The sequence below is a fragment of the Oncorhynchus kisutch genome, linkage group LG23, assembly GCF_002021735.2.
Source record: "Oncorhynchus kisutch isolate 150728-3 linkage group LG23, Okis_V2, whole genome shotgun sequence".
NCBI classification, from domain to species: Eukaryota; Metazoa; Chordata; class Actinopteri; order Salmoniformes; family Salmonidae; genus Oncorhynchus; species Oncorhynchus kisutch.
In genome coordinates this window covers 38,301,838-38,324,323 of record NC_034196.2, presented here as the reverse complement: position 1 = coordinate 38,324,323, position 22,486 = coordinate 38,301,838, and the positions used below count along the sequence as shown (strand labels likewise).

General features: G+C 43.1%; 1 protein-coding gene across 1 annotated transcript in view; it reads right to left on the bottom strand.

Annotated features, from left to right (window-relative positions):
* The window catches only part of ajm1 (apical junction component 1 homolog), a 30,443-nt gene extending 19,687 nt beyond the window's left edge, over positions 1 to 10,756 (bottom strand). Inside the window, exon 1 of the mRNA XM_020458273.2 lies at positions 10,530 to 10,756. The gene's annotated coding sequence lies outside the window, so the exon portion shown is untranslated. The remainder of the gene's footprint in view (positions 1 to 10,529) is intronic.
* Between the last annotated feature and the right edge of the window lie 11,730 nt (positions 10,757 to 22,486).

The following is a 22,486-nucleotide window of genomic DNA, read 5'->3' as shown; positions in this document are numbered from 1 at the left end:
CGTGCAAAATTATTCAGCCCCCTTAAGTTAATACTTTGTAGCGCCACCTTTTGCTGCGATTACAGCTGTAAGTCGCTTGGGGTATGTCTCTATCAGTTTTGCACATCGAGAGACTGAATTTTTTTCCCAGTCCTCCTTGCAAAACAGCTCGAGCTCAGTGAGGTTGGATGGAGAGCATTTGTGAACAGCAGTTTTCAGTTCTTTCCACAGATTCTCGATTGGATTCAGATCTGGACTTTGACTTGGCCATTCTAACACCTGGATATGTTTATTTTTGAACCATTCCATTGTAGATTTTGCTTTATGTTTTGGATCATTGTCTTGTTGGAAAACAAATCTCCGTCCCAGTCTCAGGTCTTTTGCAGACTCCATCAGGTTTTCTTCCAGAATGGTCCTGTATTTGGATCCATCCATCTTCCCATCAATTTTAACCATCTTCCCTGTCCCTGCTGAAGAAAAGCAGGCCCAAACCATGATGCTGCCACCACCATGTTTGACAGTGGGGATGGTGTGGTCAGGGTGATGAGCTGTGTTGCTTTTACGCCAAACATAACGTTTTGCATTGTTGCCAAAAAGTTCAATTTTGGTTTCATCTGACCAGAGCACCTTCTTCCACATGTTTGGTGTGTCTCCCAGGTGGCTTGTGGCAAACTTTAAACAACACTTTTTATGGATATCTTTAAGAAATGGCTTTCTTCTTGCCACTCTTCCATAAAGGCCAGATTTGTGCAATATACGACTGATTGTTGTCCTATGGACAGAGTCTCCCACCTCAGCTGTAGATCTCTGCAGTTCATCCAGAGTGATCATGGGCCTCTTGGCTGCATCTCTGATCAGTCTTCTCCTTGTATGAGCTGAAAGTTTAGAGGGACGGCCAGGTCTTGGTAGATTTGCAGTGGTCTGATACTCCTTCCATTTCAATATTATCGCTTGCACAGTGCTCCTTGGGATGTTTAAAGCTTGGGAAATCTTTTTGTATCCAAATCCGGCTTTAAACTTCTTCACAACAGTATCTCGGACCTGCCTGGTGTGTTCCTTGTTCTTCATGATGCTCTCTGCGCTTTTAACGGACCTCTGAGACTATCACAGTGCAGGTGCATTTATACGGAGACTTGATTACACACAGGTGGATTGTATTTATCATCATTAGTCATTTAGGTCAACATTGGATCATTCAGAGATCCTCACTGAACTTCTGGAGAGAGTTTGCTGCACTGAAAGTAAAGGGGCTGAATAATTTTGCACGCCCAATTTTTCAGTTTTTGATTTGTTAAAAAAGTTTGAAATATCCAATAAATGTCGTTCCACTTCATGATTGTGTCCCACTTGTTGTTGATTCTTCACAAAAATACAGTTTTATATCTTTATGTTTGAAGCCTGAAATGTGGCAAAAGGTCGCAAAGTTCAAGGGGGCCGAATACTTTCGCAAGGCACTGTATCTAGACTTTTTGTTTTCTTTTGTTCTACTGTATTATTGACTATGTTTTGTTTATTCCATGTGTAACTCTGTGTTGTTGTATGTGTCGAATTGCTATGCTTTATCTTGGCCAGGTCGCAGTTGCAAATGAGAACTTGTTCTCAACTAGCCTACCTGGTTAAATAAAGGTGAAATAAAAAAATTCACACCAGGAACTATAGTGATGACTCTTGCACTGAAATGCAGTGCCTTAGACCGCTGTGCCACTAGGAGCATATCTAAGCCTTTACACTTAGGCATGAACAAATCCACATATTTTCAGAAATGTATCATTACCTGATCATTTAAGTATCTGAACCCCCCCCCTCTCCCCAAAATAATAATTTCAACAGAAATCCTTACATGATATGTACTATTCCTCCTCATATGTCTAAATCGAAATTATGAAATGTCCAGCGAAATTATTTTACCTGTTCAGGTGCCAAAAATCATAGTCCTTCTTCACAAGAAGGTGATGTATCTGAGCATACATTTGCACCATATTCAGTAGTTGTCACGCTCTGACCATAGAGAGCCCTTGTTTCTCTATGGTGTAGTAGGTCAGGGCGTGACTAGGGGGTGTTCTAGTTTATAATTTCTATGTTATGTTCTAGTTTATATTTTCTATGTTGGTGTTTTGTATGATTCCCAATTAGAGGCAGCTGGTTATCGTTGTCTCTAATTGGGGATCATATTTAAGTAGCTATTTTTCCCACCTGTGTTTGTGGGATATTGTTTTGTGTTTGTGCATGTGCACCACGTAGTCATGTTTAGTTGTTTGTTAATTTATATATTTTTTTCTTTGTTTCACTTTGCAATAAACATGTGGAACTCAACATCCGCTGCGCCGTGGTCCCGTTCTTACGACAACCATGATAGAATATCCCACCCACAAAGGACCAAGCAGCGTGAAAATGAGGTAAGGAAGTTTTGGACTTGGGAGGACACGAGAGCCTTCCTTGGCGGGAGTCGCCAAGGAGCATGGAAGGACAGCGACGACACCGGGGACCACGGCCACAGAAACCCCAAGATTTTTTGGGAGGGGGCACATGGAGCTGGCGGTCGAGCAGCGGAGAGTGCCAGAGCCTGTTTGGGAGTCGGAGGAGGAATTTGAAGAAAGATTCCGGAGAGAGGTGGTAGCGATGAGAATGCTGCCGTAAAGGTGTGCTGAAGAGCGTGACGCCAGTCCAGTGCCATCTGCACGGTTTCATGCACCGGTTGCGCTTTCCCAGTCCGGTACGTCCTGTGTCAGCTTCCCGCACTCACCCTGAAGTGCGTGTCACCAGTCCGGTACCACCTGGACCGGCTCCACACACTAGGCCTCCAGTGCGCCTCCCCAGTCCATTACATCCTGTGTCTGCTCCTGGCACTTGCCCTGAAGTGCGTGTAACCAGTCCGGTGCCACCTGTACCGGCTCCACGCACTAGGCCCCCAGTACGCATTCACAGTCCAGAGCTTCCGGCGACGGTCCAGAGCTCCCGGCGACGGTCCGGAACCTCCCGGAGACGGTCCACGGTCCGGAACCACCCGGCGACGGTCAATGGTCCGGAACCTCCCGGTGACGGTCAACGGTCCGGACCTCCCAGCGACGGTCAGCGGTCCGGAACCTCCCGGCGACGGTCAACGGTCCGGAACCTCCAGCGACGGTCAACGGTCCGGAGCTTCCAAGCAAGGCGTCCAGTCCCGCTCCAAGGCCGGAGCCTTCCTCTGCACCGATGCCCAGTCCAGGCACGGCGTCTAGTCACGCTCCATGGCAGGAGCCTTCCTCTGCGCCGATGCCCAGTCCAGGCATGGCGGCCAGTCCAGCTCCATGGCCGGAGCCTTCCTCTGCGCTGGTGCCCAGTCCAGGCATGGCGACCAGTCCAGCTCCATGGCCGGAGACTTCTTCTGTGCCGATACCCAGTCCAGGCACGGCGTCCAACCCAGCTCCAGGGCCGGAGGCCTCCTCTGGTCGGATCCGGGGTCTGGGGGGGGGGGGGCTACGACCCGCACCGGAGCCGCCACCAACACTAGTCACCCATCCTAACCCCCCCATTTGGTTTCAGGTTTTGCGGCAGGAGTCCGCACCTTAGGGGTGGGTACTGTCACGCCCTGACCATAGAGAGCCTTTGTTTCTCTATGGTGTAGTAGGCACAGAAAGGCTATACAAGGCACAGAAAGGCAAACATCGTCATATTTAATCTAAGTAAATATTTCCAAAGTACCACTATTTCTGTTTAAAAATGCAGCATAGCAAATCCAGAGCTCCAATCAAAACATGTTTTCTGTAAAGATGCAAAAGTAGGCCAATCTTTGCTAAAAATGTATTTAATTTATTTAACAGAAAATAAAAGTTGCACACCCTCAATCCCCCTGTCTGCCCTGTTTGTTATGGACGATGGATGCAGATTGGGTCGTCAGCGATGGTCCCTCGCAGTTCAGATCCAACGTGGTGGTAGTGTTGGTCTGTGATCCACTCCAAACTGTCAATGCCTAAAACATGAATCCGAATTGTGTCGATATTGCAAGAAAATATTGTAATTTCACATAAACATCTACCTGCTTCATTCATGATGAGAAAACTAACTGGAACAAGCTAGCTATCTTATATTAACCAGCAATACAAATACAAAAACCAGTAATACAATATTAACCAGTAATTAAATGTTAGCTGTCACGTAAAAATTATTTTCCCTGAAGGGAAAGCAATTTTGTTATTTGTTAGCTAGCTAGGCTACCAGTTAGATTTTACTTCCCAAACAAGTCTGGATAGCTAGCTCTCCCTACTGGCTGCTGGCCAATTTAGCTACATTTCTTGATTCTAGTTACTAAAATAAATAAAACATCTCACTTTAGCGTTAGGTGAGGTATTTTCTGAACAGCTTCTCACTTCTTTGTTTCTCCAGTCCTCAGTTTGAGCACACACCGTTTACACACTAATTTGTGTAAATAAAAATAAACGACAGATGGAACTCTTGTTGCTAGGCTACCAGTTACAATGCTTTTAGCTTGAGGTTTGTGCACTCTTTATCCAGAGGGAAAACAAACATTATAGCTAGTGTCTGAAAGAATTATATGAATGTCATATTGGTCAAATTACTGACGATGTCGTCAACTCAAATAACCATCAGAAATGTATTTAGCTAATCGAAATGCATATCAAGACCCTAATATGGTCCTCAGTCAAGAGAATATGCATTGTATGTTCTGAGAAAATATACGATGTAGGCCTACTGTCAGTATTTGTAGGCTTACTGTCAGTAATAAAATGTCCACATAGGCCTATCACAAGATATCTATTGAGTCAATATCCGCCCATACCATGTATGATATCCAATGGGAATCTAAAACTGATTTGTGCATAAAAGAAAAATATGGATTGAGCATGTGCTCATTTTCAGCATATCAAAAAGCATATCAATATCCAGATATGGACCTCAGCCAAGGGAAGCATATCTGGAATCAATCTAGCTTCATATCTTGAATGTGTTGAGAAAACCAAGATATGCGATGTATACAGTCAATATTCGTCAACATGAAGAGAGAACATAGGATGTCTCATATCTCAGGATATTCAATGAGTCACAGAAAATGCCCATGTGCGATATTGGGAGTAATCCCAATATCATATATGTCTAAAAGACACATCTAGATTCAGAATTTGTCAGGATATGGTGCAAATCCACAAATGTAAAATATGCATTGGAAATGGTCTGTATTCTGTAGAATATCAAAAATGTGTCATGTAAAGATATCCCCTGATATGGAAACATTTTGCCCAGTGATACAGCTTGTAAACAGTGGGGATGTGTCATTGTTATTAGGCCACGGTAGGGTAGGGGCGAAGGACACAGAAGGCCATGTTTTTCAATTTGTAGAAACACACATTACATGGCATACTCCAGCCCTCAGGGCAGTTCAGCTGGCCTAGTGAGTCAGGCTAGTGGCTAACCATTAGCAACTGAGCTGTACTCAAATAAATGGTATGGATACTTAGCAACATGCTACACGTGGATAGTGTAGGTCAAGTGAGTGAAGCCCATTTTAATTTAGCCATGCAGTCAACCAAACATTGCCAGTGCTCCATGATCCTTAGAGCTGAACATAAAGACATGGCCAGCTACAGGGGGAAATATCAGGGCTTTCATGTACTGGGTTATGTGTGAGACAGTGATATCTAGGCCAACATGGATGAAGGAATGAATGACTAAAAAATAAGTCATCACAGCTGTACAGTGAGGCTATGTTCAAGATCACTTGGTCGTCTTGAGTTTCCAAGAGGTTAGGCCTATGTTAATTCTAAGGTGTTAAAGTACATCATGTATTACTGGTCATGAGTTGAGAAGTATTGAGAACTTTGATATGCCCGTAGAGTACATTATGTTAAACAATATATTGGAAAATTTGCCAAATTAACAATTTCATATTTGTATATTCATGAACACAGGAAAACAAAACAAAAAATCCACAGACATGTGACTAACAGAAATGAAATAATGTGTCCCTGAACAAAGGGGGGTCAAAATCAAAAGTAACAGTCAGTATCTGGTGTGGCCACCAGCTGCATTAAGTACTGTACTGCATCTCCTCCTCATGGACTGAGCCAGATTTGCCAGTTCTTGCTGCGAGATGTTGCCCCACTCTTCCACCAAGGCACCTGCAAGTTCCCAGACATTTCTGTGTGGAATGGCACTAGCCCTCACCCTCCGATCCAACAGGTCCCAGACGTGCTCAATGGGATTGAGGTCCGGGCTCTTCGCTGGCCATGGTAGAACACTGACATTCCTGTCTTGCAGGAAATCATGCACAGAACAAGCAGTATGGCTGGTGGCATTGTCATGCTGGAGGGTCATGTCAGGATGAGCCTGCAGGAAGGGTACCACATGAGGAGGATGTCTTCCCTGTAACACACAGCGTTGAGATTGCCTGCAACACCTCAAAATCGATCCCACTCCAGAGTACAGGCCTCGGTGTAACTTTCATTCCTTCAACAATAAACACGAATCCGACCATCACCCCACGTGAGACAAAAACGCGACTCGTCAGTGAAGAGCACTTTTTGCCAGTCCTGTCTGGTCCAGTGACAATGGGTTTGTGCCCATAGGCGACGTTGTTGCCGGTGATGTTTGGTGAGGTCCTGCCTTACAACAGACCTACAAGCCCTCAGTCCAGCCTCTTTCAGCCTATTGCGGACAGTCTGAGCACTGATGGAGGGATTGTGCATTCCTGGTGTAACTTGGGCAGTTGTTGTTTCCCTCCTGTACCTGTCCCGCAGGTGTGATGTTCGGATGTACCGATCCTGTGCAGGTGCTGTTACACGTGGTCTGCCACTGCGAGTCTCCCTGTAGCGCTGTCTTAGGAGTCTTACAGAACGGGCATTGCAATTTATTGCCCTGGCCACATCTGCAGTCCTCATGCCACCTTGCAGCATGCCTAAGGCATGTTCACGCAGATGAGAAGGGACCCTGGGCATCTTTCTTTTGGTGTTTTTCAGGCAGTAGAAAGGCCTCTTTAGTGTCCTAAATGTTCATAACTGTGACCTTAATTGCCTACCGTCTGTAAACTGTTAGTGTCTTAACAACCGTTCCACAGGTTCATGTTCATTAATTGTTTATGGTTCAATGAACAAGCATGGGAAACAGTGTTAAAACCCTTTACAATGAAGATCTGTGAAGTTATTTAGATTTTTACGAATTATCTTTGAAAGATAGGTTCCTTAAAATGAGACGTTTCTTTTTTTGCTGAGTTTATATTAGAGGTCGACCGATTATGATTTTTCAGCGCCGATACCAATACCAATTATTGGAGGACCCAAAAAACTGATACCGATTAATGGGACGATTTTTTAAAAATGTATTTGTAATGACACTTATTTTAACTTAATATAATACATCAATAAAATCAATTTAGCCTAAAATAAATAACGAAACATGTTCCATTTGGTTTAAATAATGAAAAACAAAGTGTTGGAGAAGAAAGTAAAAGTGCCATGTAAGAAAGCTAAGTCTTCAATATTCCCAGGTAAGAAGTTTTAGGTTGTACTTATTATAGGAATTATAGGACTATTTCTCTCTATACCATTTGTATTTCACTAACCTTTGACTATTGGATGTTCTTATAGTCACTTTAGTACTGCCAGTGTAACAGTATAGTTTCCGTCCCTGTCCTCGCTCCTCCCTGGGCTCGAACCAGGAACACAACGACAACAGCCACCCTCGAAGCCGAGTTACCCATGCAGAGCAAGGGGAACAACTACAGGCTCAGTTCGAGTGACGTTTGAAACGCTATTAGCGCGCACTAACTAGCTAGCCATTTCACTTCGGTTACACCAGCCTCATTTCGGGAGTTGATAGGCTTGAAGTCATAAACAGCGTGATGCTTGACGCACAACGAAGAGCTGCTTGGCAAAACGCAAAGAAAGTCCTGTTTGAATGAATGTTTACGCGCCTGCTTCTGCCTACCACCACTCAGTCAGATACTTAGATACTTGTATGCTCAGTCAGATTATATGCAACACAGGACACGCTAGATAATATCTAGTAATATCATCAACCATGTGTAGTTAACTAGTGATTATGATTGATTGATTGTTTTTATAAGATAAGTCTAATGCTAGCTAGCAACTAACCTTGGCTTACTGCATTCGCGTAACAGGCAGTCTCCTTGTGGAGTGCACAAGGACTAGTTAACTGTAAGGTTGCAAGATTGAATCCCCCGAGCTGACAAGGTGAAAATCTGTCGTTCTGCCCCTGAACGAGGTAGTTAACCCACCGTTCCTAGGCCGTCATTGAAAATAAGAATGTGTTTTTAACTGACTTGCCTAGTTAAATAAAGATGAAATAAAGGTGTAAAAAATAAGCAAGATGTAAAGAGCAAGATGTAAAGTTTCTTATGACACCAATTTTTTCTTTGTAACATCAACAGAGGAAACATTATGGAGTCTTAAAAGAGGACTAGGTAAGGCTAAAATGTCATTAATATGCCAACTTTAATTATTTCTCAATTATGCTTTTATATACAAATGTCAAACATGTGTCAACAATCCTTCCTCCAAAGGACTTTTCTATGGATTACACTTTGGGTTTCATAGGGAATCATAAGGAATCCCTCAAAAGCAGGGTGTGTGTGTCTGTCACATGCCATGTGTGAGTTCATGTGGGCATGGCTGGTCAATGTGTAGTGTACATAAAGAACAATCATTTTTCACATGCTAACCTCAAGGGACACTTTGAGTCCAGAGAAACAGACTACCACCTACCACTTAGGCATATTATGATAAAAATATTATTTATGAATTTTAACAAACTTTACAAAAATAACTCAAGACCAGGGCTGGACTACAGCATTTGGGGCCCCATGACACTGACCTCCCCCACCCCCCCAAAAATACTTTAATATTTTGTTTGTTTTTTACTATTATTTTTGGAAATAAGTGCATTTCCTGCTATTACACACATTTTGCCATGAGGCTGAGAGAAAATGTTGCAGTTTAAAAGCTAATTTCCTGTAATTCTATATGCTCTCTGAGGGCCCCCTGACTTCCAGGGGGGCCCCAGCCCTGCGTGCCCATTTTGTTATTTGTCCCTGCTCAAGACAAATGATATCTACTCTTCATCCACTGTGAAAGGTGTGCACGGCACCCTACAAAAAAGCATGCTGGCTGTGGCGTGTGTGTGTGACTAAGTATCACTTAATTCATAAGAACATCTGCTAAATATGCCATTAGTGATCGATATTAGGACTTCACTTACTCTAGGAAGGTCCAATGCAATGTTGGCCCTGTGCCATTTGTCACTTCACATTGATGATTGTTCACTGTTAGCCTGGTCACAGATCCGTTTGTTTTATCTTGCCAACTCCTATGGTTGTTGTCAGGCCAAACAATGACAATTGGAGTTGCAAAGACAGCACAAACAGATCTGGGACCAGGCTAGTCCACTGCCACTGATGCAAGCTGGCCTGGCCCTTTCTTAAATACCACAGACCATTCATTCCATATCCCTAATCATGGCATTGAGTATATTTATTCATATTGCATATTTTATGCAAATATAATTTCACAGTCAACAGCAATACTGCCTGTGGATGTACTGCTACACACCTTTTCTACAAACCTATCCTTAAAACGGATCTCTTAATTGTAGCCTAAACATGGAATAATTTATACTCAACAGTGATGAGCCAAGAAAAAGGCATCATACCTCCTGGAGTTGTATGCTTCATTGACTGCACCAGTAATGCATTATGGACCTATAACACTCTGCTCTTGTTGCAAGGCAAGGCGTGCATTGAGTCTCAGCATCCAGCGCCACGTGACCTGAGCAGGCCATTTCATCATGCTTAGCTGGAGGTTAATCTCAGATGGGAAACCCATGAAGCTTGTTTTTTTTCCCTGAGTCACGTGGTTACTGTGTAGTAACAGTGTAGTAAAGCTACGTGCTTGGGGGATGATAAGGTTATTACCATGACAGCACATGCTTTGAATTCGTCGAGTTGTGAGGTCCCACGTTATCAATTCCAGATGTGAAACAGGCTATTGCGGGAACCAGATGGTTTTATTGTGGAGGAAGAATGCTATATTTAAGGATATTTGACCTCTCTATAAGAACGCAAAATGCAGCAGTAAGTATTAGCCTATATTCGGTGAAAACAGATGAGTTGGTAGTCTATATGGTTGTGAATAGGACAGATGCTGACTATTAATGATGGTCTTATAGGTTATGATGGTAGAGTTCAAACACATTTTATGCGCATTTTAAGCACATCGAAATTGCGTTAGGCTACCAAAGTGTAAAATTGATTTTAAAACGTAAATTAATTGTAATCGATCCCGTATGGAGTATGGACGCAGTCGCTATGTGAAGCGCGCTCAAAATCATTGCATCTGTCCTTCCCGTGATTAGTTTAAGCATGCATCCATAGTTTGCCAATGAGTAGATGATCGCTAGAAAATGGGGATGCGGGGACAGAGGACGCTTGAGATGCAAACGATAGTTTAGGATAGACAACTATAGAATGTTACACCCCCTGAAATGTATTTCCTTATGTCGATATCTGTTGAAAGAACCGTGAAAACCAATAACGTGCCTCTTACCGCTTTAGTCCATATTCCAAGCGAATGCTTGTCCATTTTTGACAGGGATGCAATGCTGCTACACAATGACGACATCGAGCATCTTTAGAGGTAGAACTGTAATCCGCCTTATCGGTGAACCATGTACTACTCTTCCTTCTTTCCCAACTGCTAGTGGATTTCTGCGTATGCTCTGCACCATCTAGCCTACGATGGATGACTGACTACACACTACCTGCACCCGGGGCTTCCAATGCGTCTAATATGCATTTAAAAGGGGCGTGCCGATTCGTGTGTGTGTGTGTGTGTGTGTGTGCAAAAGAGAGACTACACGCTAGGCTACCGCTACACTGACGCACTACATTATTACTGCTCATCCAAGAACCTATCTATATAACATCTAGTACTGATGTTAGACCTATGTGCTATCGACGCATGACAATCAACCTTGACATTTTCTAATTCTAGGCATACATTTCGTAGATGTATTATATAGCCTTCATAATAAATATGTATTATGACAGGACTGTAGTCCACATTTGTACATGGTTACATTTATAATGATTGCCTCATGATCTCGCTAATCAATTTAATTATTGAACTTGATTAATTACTTAAAGATACAAGCATACATTATATACCCTTTCTTTTAAAGTATCAACCTACATTTTTTGGAGGACTGAGTCTACGGGGGAGGGTCTTTGAATATAAAGCCAAGGAAGAAGAGGTGCAGTCATTGGCATGGTAAATCGAACTATATTCCTGTAAGTGTGTTTTGTTCTTGGTGTTTGTTCAACAATATCCATAGTGGAGTTTAAGATAGTTTCCATGACCATGATTTTACATCTTACCCAGGAGAGCAAGATGTAAAGGGTTATTGTGATTGAGGAGCTTACTGCTGGTCATGGAGTGTCAACTTGGAGTATATCCCAATGGACTATGTTATTTCTGCAGCATGGTTACCAACAGCAGTGTAAAGTGTTGGCTAGTACAGTGGTTTGTAGCCTTGACCTTAAAGAGACACGTGGTATGTTCTGATTGCAAAACAATTGAACTGAGCATTCCCTGTTCAAGAGTATTTGTTGAAATAAGTGATATTTCCTGATAAAACAAAGCAAATTAAACGTCACATTTTTATGTCTAGACTCCAAATCAACATTATGCCTAATTTCAACAATGTCAACAATGTTACAAACATTCACACAAAGGGAATCAACGATGGAATCTTAGCTCACTGTTTCACAGCTTAAAATAAATAGTGTCTGCCTTCTGATTCTGTTTAGATATGGGTTTTTAGAAATGGAAACTCATTACTACTTCATTAATATTCATAAGTAATGTGTATCTGGAATTCTGGAGGCGGGCCTTGCTGTCTCAAGTGGCTGGATATGCTTTGAGATTAACTCTCAGCACGAACCCTGGGGGGATATTTTTGAAAGTAGGGACCTTATCATGAACAAGCCCAGACTTGTAGTTAGGTCAGGTGGATCAAGAAACGATCCCATCTTATCAACAGCAAGGACTTGGTTAACTCTAGTTATATATTACTTAGCCTCTGCCTGTCCATCTAGTCAAGGACACACACCACTGTGCCAGCTGGTTACTCTATTAGTAAGAAAAGTAATTGGGATGAGTAATCCCTCTCTGGGGTTTGTGTAGCTGTTGGGACAATAGTTAACATGCTGACTCGCATACCTGATTCAGACTAGCGCCAACCCAAACTGTACCGCGCTGGCCTGTTATTGTCCTTTCATATTGTCCTGCATGCTTCCGGGAACTATAAACCAGGCTTCCGATTGTTCCTCAGAAGTGCAGTAGTAGGATGCTGAAACATAGTAATGTCCATACTTTGAGGTTTCACCATAAATAATGTTGAAGATGCTGTCCATCAATATATTTTACTGTAGCTGTTTAACCTCTATATACAGTGCATTCGGAAAGTATTCAGACCCCTTGACTTTTTCCACATTTTTTTACATTACAGCCTCATTCTTAAATGGATACAATACTTTTTCCCCTCATCAATCTACACACAATATCCCATAATGACAAAGTGAAACAGGTTTTTAGAAATGTTTGCAGATTTATAAAAAAAAAAAAACAGAAATACCTTATTTCCATCAGTATTCAGACCCTTTACTATGAGAATGAGCTCAGGTGCATCCGGTTTCCATTGATCATCCTTGTGATGTTTCTACAACTTGATTGGAGTCTACCTGTGGTAAATTCAACTGATTGGACATGATTTGGAAAGGCACACACCTGTCTATATCAAATCAAATCAAATCAAATTTATTTATATAGCCCTTCGTACATCAGCTGATATCTCAAAGTGCTGTACAGAAACCCAGCCTAAAACCCCAAACAGCAAGCAATGCAGGTGTAGAAGCACGGTGGCTAGGAAAAACTCCCTAGAAAAGGCCAATACCTAGGAAGAAACCTAGAGAGGAACCAGGCTATGTGGGGTGGCCAGTCCTCTTCTGGCTGTGCCGGGTGGAGATTATAACAGAACATGGCCAAGATGTTCAATGTTCATAAATGACCAGCATGGTCGAATAATAATAAGGCAGAACAGTTGAAACTAGAGCAGCAGCACAGTCAGGTGGAAGTTGAAACTGGAGCAGCAGCATGGCCAGGTAGACTGGGGACAGCAAGGAGTCATCATGTCAGGTAGTCCTGGGGCATGGTCCTAGGGCTCAGGTCAGTTGAAACTGGAACAGCAGCATGGCCAGGTGGACTGGGGACAGCAAGGAGTCATCATGTCAGGTAGTCCTGGGGCATGGTCCTAGGGCTCAGGTCCTCCGAGAGAGAGAAAGAAAGAGAGAAGGAGAGAATTAGAGAACGCACACTTAGATTCACACAGGACACCGAATAGGACAGGAGAAGTACTCCAGATATAACAAACTGACCCCAGCCCCCCGACACATAAACTACTGCAGCATAAATACTGGAGGCTGAGACAGGAGGGGTCAGGAGACACTGTGGCCCCATCCGAGGACACCCCCGGACAGGGCCAAACAGGAAGGATATAACCCCACCCACTTAGCCAAAGCACAGCCCCCACACCACCACTATATAAGGTCCCACAGTTGACAGTGCATGTCAGAGCAAAAACCAAGCCATGAGGTCGAATAAATTATCCGTAGAGCTCCGAGACAGGATTGTGTCGAGGCACAGATCTGGGGAAGGGTACCAAAACATTTCTGCAGCATTGAAGGTCCCAAAGAACACAGTGGCCTCCATCATTCTTAAACGGAAGAAGATTGGAACCACCAAGACTCTTCCTAGAGATGGCCGCCCGGCCAAACTGAGCAATCGTGGGAGAAGGGCCTTGGTCAGGGAGGTGACCAAGAACCCGATGGTCACTCTGACAGAGCTCCAGAGTGCCTCTGTGAAGATGGGAGAACCATCCAGAAGGACAACCATCTCTGCAGCACTCCACCAATCAGGCCTTTATGGTAGAGTGGCCATTAAAGAAGCCACTCCTCAGTAAAAGGCACATGACAGCCTGCTTGGAGTTTACCAAAAGGCACATAAAGGACTCTGACCATGAGAAACAAGATTCTCTGGTCTGATGAAACCAAGATTGAACTCTTTGGCCTGAATGCCAAGCATCACATCTCAAGGAAACCTGGCACCATCCCTACGATGAAGCATGGTGGCAGCATCATGCTGTTGGGATGTTTTTCAGCGGCAGGGACTGGGAGACTAGTCAGGATCGAGGTATTTCCTTTAGCGTCTCCTTATTTGATTCAAGTGTGAATTATCTCAAAGTGATAGTAGATCTTTAGATGGTTGGACGCTCCAGGTTTACAACACCTAGGAGAAACACAAACAGGAGAGCACCTCCTTTAACAGGCCATTAAACAAGTGATTTGTGCCTGTTTGACTGAGGGTCTACCACAGTGGGATGGGTAATGTGTGGGGGGTTGTGTGTGTGTGTGTGTGTGTGTGTGTGTGTGTGTGTGTGTGTGTGTGTGTGTGTGTGTGTGTGTGTGTGTGTGTGTGTGTGTGTGTGTGTGTGTGTGTGTGAGAGAGAGAGAGAGTGTGTGTGCATGTCTACAATGGAAGAAGATTGCCTCCCGTCCTTGGGATGGGTAACGTGTGTGTGTGTGTGTGTGTACTACTGTATCCCGACTCATTACTGTTTGAATAGAATGACCTTAGGGTTTCCAATTTTCATGCCCTCTCTTTCATTCAAAAAAGGAGGGAAAAAATGATGCTTTTAAATGTAACACTCTAAAATGCATTTTGCGGTTCAAATGGAATTATTTATGACAACGTAATTTATGAAATGTGGATGACTTCATGCTGCGTTGAATCTCTCTTCAATTCAAATCACAAGAATTTCAGGGTTCTAAGTGGGTGGTAGATACTTCAATTTAAGAGCTGGCTTATCAGTTGCTATGCTGGTTTATCAGTTGCTATGCTGGTTTATCAGTTGCTATGCCAGTGAGTTCATGTCTACCTATTGCTAGTATTGACTTCTCAAATTCCTAGGGAGAATTTCTCCCATGTTTGCTGTGTTTTGTGGAGATTACATGGATTTGCCAAGGCCTTCAGGGCTCTCATTGTACAGTAATGTGATTATTTTCTAGGCTCTCATTTCTACAGTCATGATGCAATAGATTCTTTATTTTGCATGGAAAATACAAATATGGAATTGATAATGAATGTACACGACAATACATAGTTAAGTACATGTAGGCTGTTGGTTTCCTACCTTATCGTTTTTCCACAATATGCGATAAACGCATCATATCAAACTTATCCCAATGTTTTTTTTAAACCATAAACCATATTTGGCCTAATATTGCAGTCCCCTGCATGTCGCCATGCAGATATAATCCTATCGAGGTATCATACTCCAAACCTACAACCTAATTTTGACCAAAATTAACCCGGAGAGATTACTGCTTCCAAGGTTTCCTTTTTCCAAGCTATACGGAGGGTGCTCTAGACAAAACAAACAGCAGAGACAGCAGAGACACCATCCAACCTGGAATTGAGTGAGTAGTGTTTGGTCTGATGCTATTTTGAAAGCCAAGAATATATATATATTTTTAAAGGATATTACAATGATATATTTGACTTTATGGGGACTGAATGCTGAGTTAAGGCTGCCAGGCTTGCAAGGACAGACAAGATACATCTTCACTTAGCACTAAGGTGTGAAGTATAAGGTGTCGAGGCCTTTTGGACCAACAAGTGGCAGGAGTCTTTGAAGCGTCCTCTGAAGCCCCCACCTGATGTTCAAAGACCATTCACTGGCATTTTCTACAAGAAATCTGCACTGTTGGTGCGAGTGACTGAGTTTACAATGGCTAGCCACAAGGCATTATATATTACATTATGTTCTTGTGCATTTTGCTATTTGCCTCATGACTCCTGCATACTTTGTTGACTACAAACTTTCTTTACCCAACCGTGGAACAGACATCGTTTGTTCCCACACTCGGGACTCTGACTCTCTATTTGTTACATAGACTTTTGGCCTCCCATCCTATTCTAACCACCTCTCGCCGGCTTTGTATTCTTGTTGCCTGATGACATTTCTGTACAATATGATCTTGTTGCCATCTGATGCACATTGATGTCATAAATCAGCACTGCTGAGCTCTCCCTGTCCTCTGCCGTGCCTTGATTGTATTACTGTTGATGATATCTGTAAATGTGCATGTACACCCTGGCCCATCTACTATTGCTAGCCCCAATTCTGACTTGTGCTCTGATATCTGCTTCACTGATTTCTGCTCTCATAATAGCCTGGGTTTTCTGCACGTTAACAGTAGAAGCTTATTCGTTAACAGTAGAAGCTTATTACCTCAAATGGATCAATTGAAAGTGTGGTTTCACAGCTTCAATCCAGATGTGTTGGTCATTACTGAGATGTGGTTAAGGAAGAGTTGTTTGAATACTGATGTTAACCTTTCTGGTTATAACCTTTTTCAGATTATTACCAATCCAACATGGTATGACTCCAAACACCCAGAAAAGGCAACTCTCCTCGATGTTATCCTCACAAATTATCATGATGGGTATCAGTCTGGTGTTTTCTGCAATGACCTTAGTGATCACTGTTTTACATCCTGTGTTTGTAATGGCTGATCAGTGAAACAACCTGTCCTGATTTGTCATAGACGCATGCTAAAAAACTTTAATGAGCAAGCCTTCCTTCATGAACTGGCCTCTGCAAAATGGTATAGAATCAGTTTGATCCGCTCTGTCGAAGACGCTTGGACCTTCTTTTTTTATATTTTCAGTGGTATTGTTAACAAACACACACAAATGAGAATTAGAAACAGGTTCAGCCCCTGGTCGACCGTGATCTTGCAGAGTTACTCCCCCTCAAGAATTGCATTTGGCGAAAGGCTCGGCACACACATACTCAGGCTGACTGGCTCTCGTTCAGGCAAATGAGAAAAAAGTGCATTCAGGCAATCCGGAAGGCCAAAGTTAGTGACTTTAAGGAGCAGTTATCTCTCTGTGGGTCTTATCCCAAGAAGTTCTGGAAAACAGTTAAAGACCTGGAGAATAAACCCTCCTCCTCACAGCTACCCATGTCCCTTAATGTTGATGATGTGGTTGTTACTGACAAGAAGCACATTGCTGAGCTCTTTAATCACCATTTCATTAAGTCAGGATTCCTATTTGACTCAGTCATGCCTCCTTGCCCGTCCAACATCTCCCACCCCTTCTAATGCGACTATCCCCGATGCTTCTCCCTCTTTTTCCACTGTCCCACTACAAAGTTTCTCCCTGCAGGCAGTCACTGAGTCCGAGGTGCTAAAGGGGCTCCTTAAACTTGGCCCCCAAAAAACATTTGGGTCAGATGGTTTAAACCCTTTCTTCTTTAAGGTTGCTGCCCCTATCATCACCAAGCCTATCTCCAACCTTTTTAACCTGTCTCTCCTTTCTGGGGAGATTCCCATTGCTTGAAAGGCAGCCACGCGTCGTCCTTCATTTAAAGGGGGAGGTCAAGCTGATCTTAACGTTATAGGCCTATTTCTATTTTGCGATGTTTATCAAAAGTGTTGGAAAAACTTGTCAATAATCAACTGACTGGCTTTCTTGATGTCTATATTATTCTTTCAGGTATGCAATCTGGTTTCTGCTCAGGTTTTAGATGTGTCACTGTAGCCTTAATGGTCCTCAATGATGTCCTTGATTCTAAGCAATGTTGTGCTGCTATTTTTGTTGACTTGGCCAAAGCTTTTGATACGGTAGACAATTCCATTCATGTGGACCGGCTAAGGAGTATTGGTGTCTCTGAGGGGTCTTTGGTCTGGTTTGCTAACTACCTCTCTCAAAGAGTGCAGTGTATTAAGACATCAAATCTGCTGTCTCTGCTGCTGCCTGTCACCAAGGGAGTTCCCCAAGGCTCAATCCTAGGCCCCACGCTCTTCTCAATCAACAAAATAGCTCAGGCAGTAGGAAGCTCTCTCATCCATTTATATGCAGATGATACAGTCTTATACTCAGCTGGCCCCTCTCCGGATTTTGTGTTAAATGCTCTACAACAACGCTTTCTTAGTGTCCAACAAGCTTTCTCTACCCTTAACCTTGTACTGAACACCTCCTAAACAAAGCTCATGTGGTTTGGTAAGAAGAATGCCCCTCTTCCCACAGGTGTTATTGCAACCTCTGAGGGTTTAGAGCTTGAGGTAGTCATCTCATACAAGTACTTGGGAGTATGGCTAGACAGTGCACTGTCCTTCTCTCAGCACATATCAAAGCTGCAAGCTAAAGTTAAATCTAGACTTGGTTTCCTCTATCGTAATCGCTCCTCTTTCACCCCAGCTGCCAAACTAACCCTGATTCAGATGACCATCCTACCCATGCTAGATTACGGAGACATAATTTATAGATCAGTACTTAAGGGTGCTTTCGAGCGGCTAGATGTCCTTTACCATTCGGCCATAAGATTTGCCACCAATGCTCCTTATAGGACACATCACTGCACTCTATACTCCTCTGTAAACTGGTCATACTGTCAACAAGACCCACTTATTTTTTAAACCTTCTTAGGCCTCACTCCCCCCTATCTGAGACATCTACTGCAGCCCTCATCCTCCACATACAACACCTGTTCTGCCAGTCACATTATGTTAAAGGTTCCCAAAGCACACACATCCCTGGGTAGCTCCTCTTTTCAGTTCGCTGCAGCTAGCAACTGGAATGAGCTGCAACAAACACTCAAACTGGACAGTTTAATCTCAATCTCTTCATTCAAAGACTCAATCATGGGCACTCTTACTGACAGTTGTGGCTGCTTTGTGTGATGTATTGTTGTCTCTACCTTCTTGCCCTTTGTGCTGTTGTCTGTGCTCAATAATGTTTGCACCATGTTTTGTGCTGCTACCATGTTGTGTTGCTACCATTCTGTTGTTATGTTGTGTTGCTACCATTCTGTTGTTATGTTGTGTTGCTACCATTCTGTTGTTATGTTGTGTTGCTACCATTCTGTTGCTATGATGTGTTGCTACCATGCTGTGCTGTCATGTGTTGCTGCCTTGCTATGTTGTTGTCTTAGGTCTCTCTTTATGTAGTGTTGTGTTGTCTCTCTTGTCGTGATGTGTGTTTTGTCCTATATTTATATTGTTTTGTTTTTTTAAATCCCAGGCCCCTGTCCCCACTGGAGGCCTTTTGCCTTTTGGTAGGCCGTCATTGTAAATAAGAATGAGTTCTTAACTGACTTGCCTAGTTAAATAAAGGTTAAATAAATAAATAAATAAAATATGCTTCATGCTAGCATTAGTGATAGATAGCATCCCTGTAGATTGATACTTAACATGTTTGCACTCCACTAGCTTAGCCTTAGCGCCTGCTAACTACATGCAGATGGATTCTTAATGGACTATACACCAGTAACATTAGCGCAAGCCAGCTGTGCAGTCACCGAGCTATCAGTGTGTAGAATGGAGGCTGCTGCAGGACAGGATCAATGCCCCTCTTCCATTCGGCCTGCCTTGGTGAAGAGGCCTCTCAGGAACTATCAGTCAATCTAGCGCTGGCAGGACCAAAGAGCATAATCTGCCTCAAATAGGATTATGCAGGGGTTTGCAGAGTATAGTTTAATCAATGATTATCATAGGGGACAAACATGCATGCCTCCCAGACAGATAGTATTATTTGGGGGGAGGTGTTGTTTGTATATGGGTGGTGAAAATCCCAATAATATTGATTTACATTAACTAGTTTCGATCAATATGAAGAGTAATGTGCTCGGATCATATACCTGCATGTACAGTACAGTATGGGATGTAATGATGGATATCCACCCCGTTTTTTTACATGCAACAATTGACAGCAATAATATTCTATACAGTGTATTACTCATGCTAGGCCACTGGTCTACCATTACTAAACAAAACTTGCTTTTTGCAATAGGAGGAGAACACTTTAGTAGATATCGACTAAAGACCAGAGCTTTTGGCCCATTGTAGCTAGATTAAGATAAGCTATACGTGGCACGGGATGTAAGGGTGCTGAGCCTGAAAAATCTTAATTAAAAAAATATATTAATTAAACAATATTCTTTGAGAGGGACAACAACAAAAAATCTCACGGAAGTTGTGCCCTGGGGCTTTACTAGACCTGTATTAGTGGTCTGATACAGCCGTCCCCCAGAAATTGCAGAAAATTGCAGCACCCCCAAGCCCAAACTACTTCCTCCGACCATGTACACGTGGTAAGTAACAGGTCACATTTCTGCTTGTGCTCCTCAAAGTTAATTGATATCAACTGTGTATCATTTAACACTACTGAAGCAATTCTGTAAAGGTCTGATATACCCCCTTCGATTAAATCATTTCCGGACAGAAAGAGCTACAACATAGTCTAGACATACTATCTGGCATCAAAATCGCCAATGCTTGCAATGACCTTGGAATGAATGCACACATTGGCCACGGTAATTCCCACAAGCCGCTCATATGGATATACGATTCCCCCAGACCCACAGCAACACGCATAATGTAGGAAGCTACAGCAGGATCTGGTGAAACAAAGTATTGATTGGACTCTGCAGGGGAAATGTGCAACTTGACAACACCCACATGCCTTCATATCACAAGACGGGCAGCTAGTATATTTGGCAGGTTTGAGAAATACAACCAAAATGGAGGGAAAAACCAATGCTAGCCTAGCTAGCGTGGCATAGCCTAGCGCGTTGCTAATAACGTAGCACATTAGCCTATTAGCATTCATCCCATTCTGCTCTGTGGGAGAGGGTTTCCCCCAATCATGAGCGCTCTGCAGTGCTGATGCTCAGCTAACGCTCAGCCCTGTCCATGAATTATTAATGCGCCCTGCTCCTTGTCTATGACTGCTGTGCCCATCAGCCTCCTATACACCCCTGGGTCGACGAAGAGAAGGAGACAGAAATACAGGCGAAAAAGAGCCTGCTAAGCAGATCAACTTCTGAATGGAATGCATCGGTACGACACACACACACACACACACACACACACACACACACACACACACTCAATAGGTCATTAATCTCGGCAGGTTCCTCCACTGGCTCAAGATCTATCACAGTCAGGTCTTTGGTATTGACCTGGAAAACAGCCATCTCCTGCTGGGTAACATAATGTACATCGTGAATACAGCATCTCCTGCTGGGTAACATACTGTACATAGTGAATACAGCATCTCCTGCTGGGTAACATACTGTACATAGTGAATACAGCATCTCCTGCTGGGTAACATACTTTATATGGTGAGTACAGCATCTCCTGCTGGGTAACATAATGTACATAGTGAAAACAGCATCTCCTGCTGGGTAACATACTTTATATGGTGAATCCAGCATCTCCTGCTGGGTAACATACTTTATATGGTGAATACAGCATCTCCTGCTGGGTAACATACTTTATATGGTGAATACAGCATCTCCTGCTGGGTAACATACTTTATATGGTGAATACAGCATCTCCTGCTGGGTAACATACTTTATATGGTGAATACAGCATCTCCTGCTGGGTAACATACTTTATATGGTGAATACAGCATCTCCTGCTGGGTAACATACTGCTCATGGTGAATACAGCATCTCCTGCTGGGTAACATACTTTATATGGTGAGTACAGCATCTCCTGCTGGGTAACATACTGCTCATGGTGAATGCAGCATCTCCTGCTGGGTAACATACTTTATATGGTGAGTACAGCATCTCCTGCTGGGTAACATACTTTATATGGTGAGTACAGCATCTCCTGCTGGGTAACATAATGTACATAGTGAATACAGCATCTCCTGCTGGGTAACATACTTTATATGGTGAATACAGCATCTCCTGCTGGGTAACATACTGCTCATGGTGAATACAGCATCTCCTGCTGGGTAACATACTGCTCATGGTGAATACAGCATCTCCTGCTGGGTAACATACTGCTCATGGTGAATACAGCATCTCCTGCTGGGTAACATACTGCTCATGGTGAATACAGCATCTCCTGCTGGGTAACATACTGCTCATGGTGAATACAGCATCTCCTGCTGGGTAACATACTTTATATGGTGAATACAGCATCTCCTGCTGGGTAACATACTGCTCATGGTGAATACAGCATCTCCTGCTGGGTAACATACTGCTCATGGTGAATACAGCATCTCCTGCTGGGTAACATACTTTATATGGTGAATACAGCATCTCCTGCTGGGTAACATACTGCTCATGGTGAATACAGCATATCCTGCTGGGTAACATACTGCTCATGGTGAATACAGCATCTCCTGCTGGGTAACATACTGCTCATGGTGAGTACAGCATCTCCTGCTGGGTAACATACTGCTCATGGTGAGTACAGCATCTCCTGCTGGGTAACATACTTTATATGGTGAGTACAGCATCTCCTGCTGGGTAACATACTGCTCATGGTGAATGCAGCATCTACTGCTGGGTAACATACTTTATATGGTGAATACAGCATCTCCTGCTGGGTAACATAATGTACATAGTGAATACAGCATCT